This window comes from Nipponia nippon, unplaced genomic scaffold, assembly GCF_047370975.1.
Source record: "Nipponia nippon isolate SJK-2023a ecotype South Korea unplaced genomic scaffold, ASM4737097v1 scaffold_23, whole genome shotgun sequence".
NCBI classification, from domain to species: Eukaryota; Metazoa; Chordata; class Aves; order Pelecaniformes; family Threskiornithidae; genus Nipponia; species Nipponia nippon.
In genome coordinates, this window is record NW_028262340.1 from 8,239,678 (window position 1) to 8,248,056 (window position 8,379).

The 8,379-nt window shown below is 51.3% G+C and overlaps 1 protein-coding gene across 2 annotated transcripts in view; it reads right to left on the bottom strand.

The window, feature by feature from the left end:
* WASF2 (WASP family member 2) overlaps positions 1-7,015 on the bottom strand; it is a 33,340-nt gene extending 26,325 nt beyond the window's left edge. Inside the window, exon 1 of one of the 2 annotated variants that reach the window (XM_087761150.1) lies at positions 6,881-7,015. The gene's annotated coding sequence lies outside the window, so the exon portion shown is untranslated. Of the gene's footprint in view, positions 1-6,772 lie in introns of both variants that reach the window. The other variant, XM_087761149.1, reaches the window with a different exon arrangement.
* Positions 7,016-8,379: the final 1,364 nt, after the last annotated feature.

Consider the following 8,379-nt stretch of genomic DNA (forward strand, 5'->3'; position numbering starts at 1 on the left):
AACCTCTCATGTGAAGCCAGACCCTAGATGTAACCTCCTTGATACAATGTTGAATTCTCAATAGCAACCAAAAGGCTATTTTGTATAAGTTAATTACACACATTTTTAATTCACCCTCCAAAAGGGAAGCGGCCAGTTATTTCATGCTGCCCTAGACAGAAGGTAAAGGTTTTACACAAGCTGTGTTTATAGCTATATGCCTTCTTCCAGCAAAGGATCGGCGCAGCAGCTGTTGGTATTGAAAGAACAGGATCTGGGTGTGTGCACGGTTCTCTCGCGCCTTTTTTTTTTTTTTTTTTTTGCAGCTGCAAGGCCAAAACCATAAGAGCGTGTGCTTTTTCTTACGGTGCACAAAAGCAGGGTGCCTGAAAGGGAACTCGCTTCCGCTCTGGCAAGCACTCAGCAAACTATTTGCTGGGCTAAGGGGTGGTCGGGGAACTTTCACCCGTCCATTCAGCCAGGGCCACTATTCCCCCTCCCTCCCAATTAAATCCCATTTTTTGCACTCCATGCATGAACCGCAGCTACACCAATACATCAGATATTGTGGCTGATAGCCTTCTCTGAATGCCACTTAAAGCCCTCCAGTGCGGAGCTGCCTGAAAGCAAAGCATCATTCATTCTTTGAGCAACAGAAACAGACTTTTGCTATGCAGAGACTTGAAGTAAGACTCTAAGAAGTAGGAAAAGACATCCAGTGAAAGAGGAAATGAGAAATTAAAACCACATTCAGTCTTATTAGCGGTAATACAATAGGTCAACAAAGTACTTCTCAAAACTCCACAGCATGTGAACAATTTATGCAGATCTCGCTCCTATGCGATCAGTGACACCAGCCCATTTGGCTATTATGGAAAAAAGCAAAGATTGTCAGCGGCTATTTTAAACAGCCCAGCTGGGAGGGGAGATGGCTGGAGATATTACCTCCATGCCTTGCAGGAGAGTACACTTACGAGATGAGAACGGGAGGAATATTCCCCCTCCTCCTTTTCCATCTGAAACATTTTCTCTCTCTAGGGATTTCCAGCATCTTATAAGCGAAGCCTCTTTGAAGTACCGCAAAGTGGCATTGCTCATCATTTCAGTAATGATAGTAAATAAGCTCCAGTATTTTGTTGATCCTTTTTCTTTTCCTTTACAAACAAAAGGTCAGAGTCATTAGCCCAGTTTTATGAGCGGGGAGAAATGGAGGCTCAGAAGAGGCAGGTTGCTCTGTAACATCATCGGAAACGTCAGCGAACAAACAAGACAAGAAACCCTAAGCCACAGGACTCAAGAATAGCCATGCTAGGTCATCCAGCCTCCAGATAAGCCAGCATCCTCTGTCCATCAGTGGCCAGATAACAGATGCATAAAGAAAAGTGCATGAGAACAAGGCAAGCACAGAGCAACACTTCTCCCCGCTGTCCTTTTCCATGTTGCAGCATCCTACTGCACCTTAAGACCACACAGAAACAAACACCACCATTTAATTGTCCTTTATGGATTTCACTTCCATAAACCAGTCCCATCAGCTTCTGAACATATCCAAACAGTCGGCATCCATGAAATCCCAGGGCAGCAAGTCCCACATTTATCATACGCTAGGTGAAAATATGCTTCCTTTTATGCCCTTCACTTTACAATTAGGATATTTTAATCTCAAATCTATATGTCTCTTTACTTCATAAAGGAGTTCAAACAAATGCATCACCATTCATATTAAACAAGCACCTTCCGAGAAGAAGGTTATCTGGCTGCATCAGACAACGCAAGAGAAGCTCTCAATTCTTATTGAGCACTTTCAGTAGAAACCAAAATAATAAACTCATGGTTTAGGTTTGATTTATGGCAGCAGTAAGGACAAAATATTTTTAGCAGACAGCTCTTTGCGTGTTGTCCATCCCATTCTCAACTGTGCACCGCTTCCAACAGTAACACAGGCAAACCAAAGCCTCCAAGACAACAGCTCACAGGTGATCTCGGAGCAGCTCCTCGGAAGCGGTGGCACACCACCAGTCTCCCATGCAGAAATGTAAGCCCTCGAGAACACATGCTAACTGCTGCTGCTTCATAGGCATCTCCCTCCTTCCTCTCTTGGCATCGCAGCATCCTTGAAAGCACCGCTTCTCCCCAACACAGGTCTAGGACACTGCTCTGTGAGAGGAGACGACGCAGAAGGCGTCGAAGGAACAGAGCAGGTCACCACTGACCCCCTTCATAGGAGACCAACTGGGATTCCTGGTCCTTTAAGTTTTCTTCATCAAAGCCCCTGGCAGATGCATACTTGAGATATGTCTGTGCTCCACCACTTCCCCAGTAGCAATGGAATACCAGAAAGCTCTACTGCAATTTCAAGAATTAGGGTAGGATCTAGAGGAACTATTTCCCAGGCCCATTACTACAGCGAAGGCGAGCTTGGGATGGAGAATGCGATTAACGCTTTGCGCTGCCGCTGTGCTGCTTGCTCAACAAAATAACGTGGAAGTTTGCGTTTCAGTTCTTCTGGGAGGGGACCTCCCCCCCACTGCCTCCCAGGCAGGAAAAAAAAAACCCTGCAGATGGAAACACAAATCTTATATAAATCAGGATCAGGCCTGAACCTGATAACCGTCTGCAGAAGCTCGTGTTCGCAAGCACACCCTTTGCAGTGAGGCCTGATGGGGAGCACTGGTAGCCTCCCCTCCTCGAAAAGAAAACACATGGTCTTTTTATTACACAGAGTTGCAAAAATACAAAGGAAGTGAATGTCACCGGGGTGGTTCTGTTCTGAGTAGCCATTTGCTTATTACCCAGAAGCCATTTCCACATGCCTTTTTTTAAATCCAGTGTTTATAAATACCTAAAATATTTACATAAATGTTAATCTGCAGTAACTAAGGGCCCGATCTCACAAATATTTATCCTTGCACAGTGAAAATAAATATTCAAATACACAATTTCTTACTACAGATCCCACTACAAGCAAGAGTGCTGCTGAAAACAGTAGGACACCATAAGACAGGCTGGGAAAATAGTTGCATTTTGCCTTCCTAGATTTCCGCACAGTGAAAGCATCACTTTTGGTTTGCCTCCTGTGCATTTTGTGCAGCGTTACTTTAGAAACCATATAAAGGAGCAAGCCCAGTGCCGAGCCATCAGACACTGGCCTGTTGTGGCTGTTTCAGCCCTCAGAAGCAGCTTTTGGCGGGGCGTGTTTTTGCCGGGCGCTGGCGCCCCATTCTGTATGGGGGCAGCGGGAACTTTATACGCAACACATCAACACAACTGCTATTCAGTCCTTCTCCTCGTTTGTGACCGACTCATGCAGCACACGCAGCAATGTATTTCGCTCAGCCAAATGACCAAGGGCTAAGTATTATCATCAAACCCAGCAGAGACAAAACAGAAACCTTACATTTAAAGTTATTAAACATTTGAGTCCAGAAAGCCCACAGAGAGAAGCTATCTAGAAGGATTAAAGCTGAGTCTTACACTTGTTGAAATTTTCCTTATTACAGTCTGTCAAAGAAAACTAACCTGATTTGGTGGAAACGTTAATCCTAACAACCTTCTTTGTTCTTCTATCACCACAAAAAAAAAATAAAAAAAAAAGAGGAGATGGATTTGCAGCTGTAACTGTATGCATATGAGGCAATCACTGAAGTTTTAACCCCTCCACCCACACTACGCGATTATCTAAGCTTTGTGAATGAAATCAACTTTTCCTAGACCAGCCCTGAAGAATGAGATATATTCAAAGCATGCCGAGAAACTGGGTTGGTAGTTATCATAAAGGTTGTATTCTTGTTAATGAATCACTGCTCACAAATACCTTCTGAGCTGTAACTTAAAAATACACCATTTCTGTTCAGTGTGTCACATTATTCATAGGGAGAACAGTTTTATACTCTGCTTAAAAGAACTTTACTATTAACTCATCACTTCAAACCCCAGCAGTGATATTTCTAAAGACACGAGGGCTGCAGCTCCAGCCTCTACCCTTCTTCAGTAGGACACCCACTTCATGACACCACATTTCAAATAAGTCTTGTACAAAATAAAGTAGCCAGAAACATGCTGTATTTCCTCTCCCCACCCCCTAGCCTTAGCGTGCATCCTCCTCCCCACGCCCCCAGCATAGTTTTGTAAAAACAGAGAGTGAAAGATCTGTTAGGAATGTAGACGGGACAGAAGCTAAAGTGAGGAACAGGGGTGAGCCTGCAGCCAGAGGTGAGACAGTGGCATGGCACTGCTGCACTGCTGGCTTTTGGCGGGGCTGGGGACAGTGTGGGAATGGTGAAAGGAAGCAGGGGTCTTGCTAATGTCGCCGTGCAGCGGCTTGGGAAAACCTGATCAGCAGCAGGCAGCTTGGAAAGGCTTTTATCTTCATAGCTGTGAAGAGGAAGGAGTCTGACAGGCATGAGCCATCAGAAGGTGGTTGTTTTTGGTTTTTAAATGAAAAAGTGGAATTGGGGCATTTACTTTTTGAACTTGTTGTCAGACAGATAAAAAATATCACATTATTTCTTTTTAAAAGCAGTGAAAATATGCAGTTTAGGGAAAAGTTTACATTCAGTTCACCCCTGGAAGTTTATCCTCTTATAACCCATCCTTATTCAGTACAGCACGGCTTCACCCTGCTTCAACTGGGCTACACAGGGAGCTGGTAAACCTGCTCCTCACCCCAAACAGAACAGGGCTGTTAACCAAGCAGAAACCGATGCTTTGGAAGGTAGAAGTCCTGGGTTTGATCCCCACCATCACCAACCCGCCCAGGAACAATATTGACAACTGTAGCTTGACCAAAGATCAGCACTAGGTGGGCCTCTCAAGCTTGGGTCAAACTCTCTCATTCAACTTCATGTTTTCAAGCACAGTCCTTAAAAAAAAAAAAAAAAAAAAAAGAGTGCCTGGCTTGCTCCACCCGACTTCCTGGATAAAGCTTGTCCTTGGCTGTGAATGCAAGTGGATTTTCAAAGTCACTCTATCAACGTGCTGTCTGTGTTTTCAGTGGGGAGATGTTAGCTTTGGTTTGTTTTTAACTAAGTTTAGGATTAAACTCTGTATTGGTTTCTATGACAAAAACCCACTCAAGGTCAATAAGAGACAAATCAGAATGAAAAGTGTCGCAATGCAGCGTTTTAAATTCCTGCAGCATGTAGTAGCAACTGATTCTGCAGATGTTTAAATAGGTGGAAAACATAACTACTCCCCTTCCTCATGTGACCAAGCATACAGACTTTAGTACTGCCCATAAAGTAGCATTTTGCACCAGCTTTGTCACCAGGAAGCACAGCACACACACCCTGCTGGCTTCTCACGTCTTTTACCTTCAACTTTTCCATCTCACAGGTAGGTCTTTGGGAAGGACACGCAAGTGTGAGGGTTACAGAGGGCTCCATCAGTTATGGCCCTGTCTGCAGCAGGTGTACTTAATAAAAGTTTTTTAGCATTATTAGTACCATTTCATATCCACTAACATCTGCAGTGCTGAAAGACTTAGACTTTCAGTATTTGCTAGTGTCTTATCGAACAGGCCTGCTCCTGGCATTAACACATCATGCAGTCCCACCAGTGCTCTGATCCATCTAGAGGTGCCCAATTCTGCTGCTGCTACTCATGAAAGCAAAACAGTAATGCCAAATGTGAAGCTTTTGGCAGAAAAAAAAAAAATCCTACCACAGGAAGGTCCTTGAGGTCAAATAACAACTAACAGGGAGGAGCTGCAATCTCTTACCTTTCTCCAAAGGACATATGCTATTTGTATCCCAAAGGAGTAACCCCAACACAAACCTAAATGCTGGTGAGGTACAACCCCAAGGACATTCCCTAACAACTTACTTCTTCTCTGGAAGAAATATGGTCTGAGGTCACCGGCAGGTCAGTGCCTTTGACTAAACTACCCAACATATCCCGTTACACCCTTCAGAGCTTCCTTTCAGAGAGAGCCTAGGGATTTAATATTGGGGAAAACATTTTCCAAAGGACACCACAGCACCCACACAGCCCAGGTAGTTTTACGTTTTGTGCACCCATAGTTAACAGCCAAGGGGCTTACAGACGTCCTTGAGGGGCAACCAGGCGCCCCGAAGGATGCGCCCACTCGTGGGGCAGGAAGGCAGCCAGGAGGGAGAAGTTGCTTTCGCAGCAACGCTGTGTGAGCGCAATCACCAGAACTTGCGCCAACAGGGGTGGCCAGCTCACACCCGGGCAGACGGACTCGCACACAGACATGGACGCGTTTCCAGGACCACCGATGTCAAACCCAGAGAGCGAAGGCTGCAGCTGGCCCGGGTAGGCCGGGACCCGGCCCCGCTGCCCCTGCTCCGGGGGGACCCGCACCCCCCGCTCCCCCAAGCCCTTCCCCGCTCGCTCAGAGCTCTGCAGCGGCCCGGGACGGCAGAGGCTGGCGAGGCCTCGGGGAGCCCAGCAGACCAGCGTTTCCTTGACCCAAGGCCGGGCCCGGGCCCCTCCCGGGCAGGCCAGCGCTCCCCCCGCGCCCCAGCTCCTCCGGCCGGCCCGGGGCCCACAGCCTGCCCCGAGCCGCGGCCCCTGGGAGCAGCTGGGCATGTGGCGGCCCAGGGACGAGCCGGTTCCTCGCCCCCGGCCCGGGCCAGACCCGCCCCGTCCCCCCCGGCCCGGGGGTCCCCGCCCGCGCTCACTATCTGGCAGGAAACGGTGCCCGGCTCAGCCCCGTAGCTCACTCCTTGGCAAGGGCCTAGCAGCCCACCCCACCGCCTCCGCCTCCCTCCCCCGGGACGAGGCGGCCCGGGAGCCCCGAGAAGCCGCCGCTCACCCCTCTCGCACTCACCCCTCTCCGCGGCCGCCCCTCCAGCCCCCGGCTCGCTACCAGCAGGGCGGGCCAGCCCGGCCGGCCGCCATTCCACAGCTCCCCCTCCCTGCCCCAACCGAGCCTCACCCCGCCTCCTCCCGGCCGCCGGTCCGCTGCGCCATTGGGTCGGCGGCCATCCATGCTGCCACGCTATTGGCCGCGCCTGGATGTCTATCAAGGCCGCCCTACGCCACTTGCGTACGAAACTGGCGCAGCAGAAAAACCCCACCCAAGGCGGCCGCGCAAAGAGAGTAAACACGGAGGAACGTACCATTGCGGGGACGAGACGGGGGGATCCCCGCGCGGCTTTGGGGCAGATTCCTGGAGCAGAGAGGAGAACCGCGACTCCACGCACAGCCACCACATTCTCAAAATATGTGTCTGCGTCTGTGAGCGCCTGATCTCTATATTCTTCCGGGAGGCTTTGGAGGAAAGGGGGTCTCTGTCTCTTCCGCCCCCCCTTCGCAGAGCTCCGCTTTGGTGTTGCCCTTCGCCTCTATGGTCTCACGCCCTGCGAGGAAAGTTCCACCTGGGGGAGCGGGGGTGTCACTCCAGGGCGGGGCGGGGGCGAGGCGTGGGTCAGGGGCTGGGGCTGTGGGGCGGGACTGGACTGGGGCTGGGGCTGGGGCTGTGGGGCAGAGACGGGGCTGTGGGATCGGGGCAGGAGCTGTGGGGCGGGACTGGGGGCCAGGAGTGTGGGGTGAGGGGTCAGGGCCGGGGGGGACAGGGGTGGAAGGGGTAGAGGGAAGGGGGGCTCTGGGGGGAGTGGCAGTGGGGCAGGGGGTGCAGGGGCCGGGGCCAGGGCTAGGGCTAGGACTGGGCTGGCAAGCAGGACCAGAGCCTGGCGCTGCCATTCCTCCTGCCCCAAGCTCTGAGGGGCCCCGTCCGCCTCCAGCCCCCAAACCGGGGCGGGGGGTCTCCAGCACGGGGCCACCCAGAGCTGGGGGCACGGGGACGGCAGCCGCCCTCCTCGCTGGGCGATGGCTGCTGGAAGCCGCCGTGTGATGCTGGTTTTGGCTCCCGACGGGGTTTCTGCCCACGGCCTGACGAGGCAGGGAGCCGAGTCAAGGCATAAATGAGCCCGGTTTAACGAGCAGGGCTGGCAGTGTGCGTATGGGGGGACACAGGACAGGTCCCGCTGAGCAGACATCGCCGTGCATCCCGCTCCCACAAGGACATCGTGCCGCGGTGCCAGCAGGCGGGGGTCAGGCAGGGATGGGCAGCGCGGCCGAGCGTGCCGGGGGCTCAGAAAAGCCCTGCCCGGCCTCGAGCCTGGGTGACCTCGGCAGCGTCCTGTGGCTCAGCGCAGTCCTCGGCAGAGCTGGGGCGATGCTAATGCCCCCCCCTCAGAAACAAGCAAAGACTTGATCAAAAATTACCAGCGTGCGGCACGCTGCATTTCTGCCTGTGCATCTGGATATTAAATCTTTCCTCCCCTGCCTGATTATCAACATTAAGCACCGGGTTCATTTATGCCTGCAGAAGGGGGAAGAGGGAGCGGGCGCGAGCAGGACGAAGGGCACCGGGCGCAGCCATCTATCTCTTCGTGCTCAGTGTGCTCCTGCTTTAAACTGAACCGCAGGGAG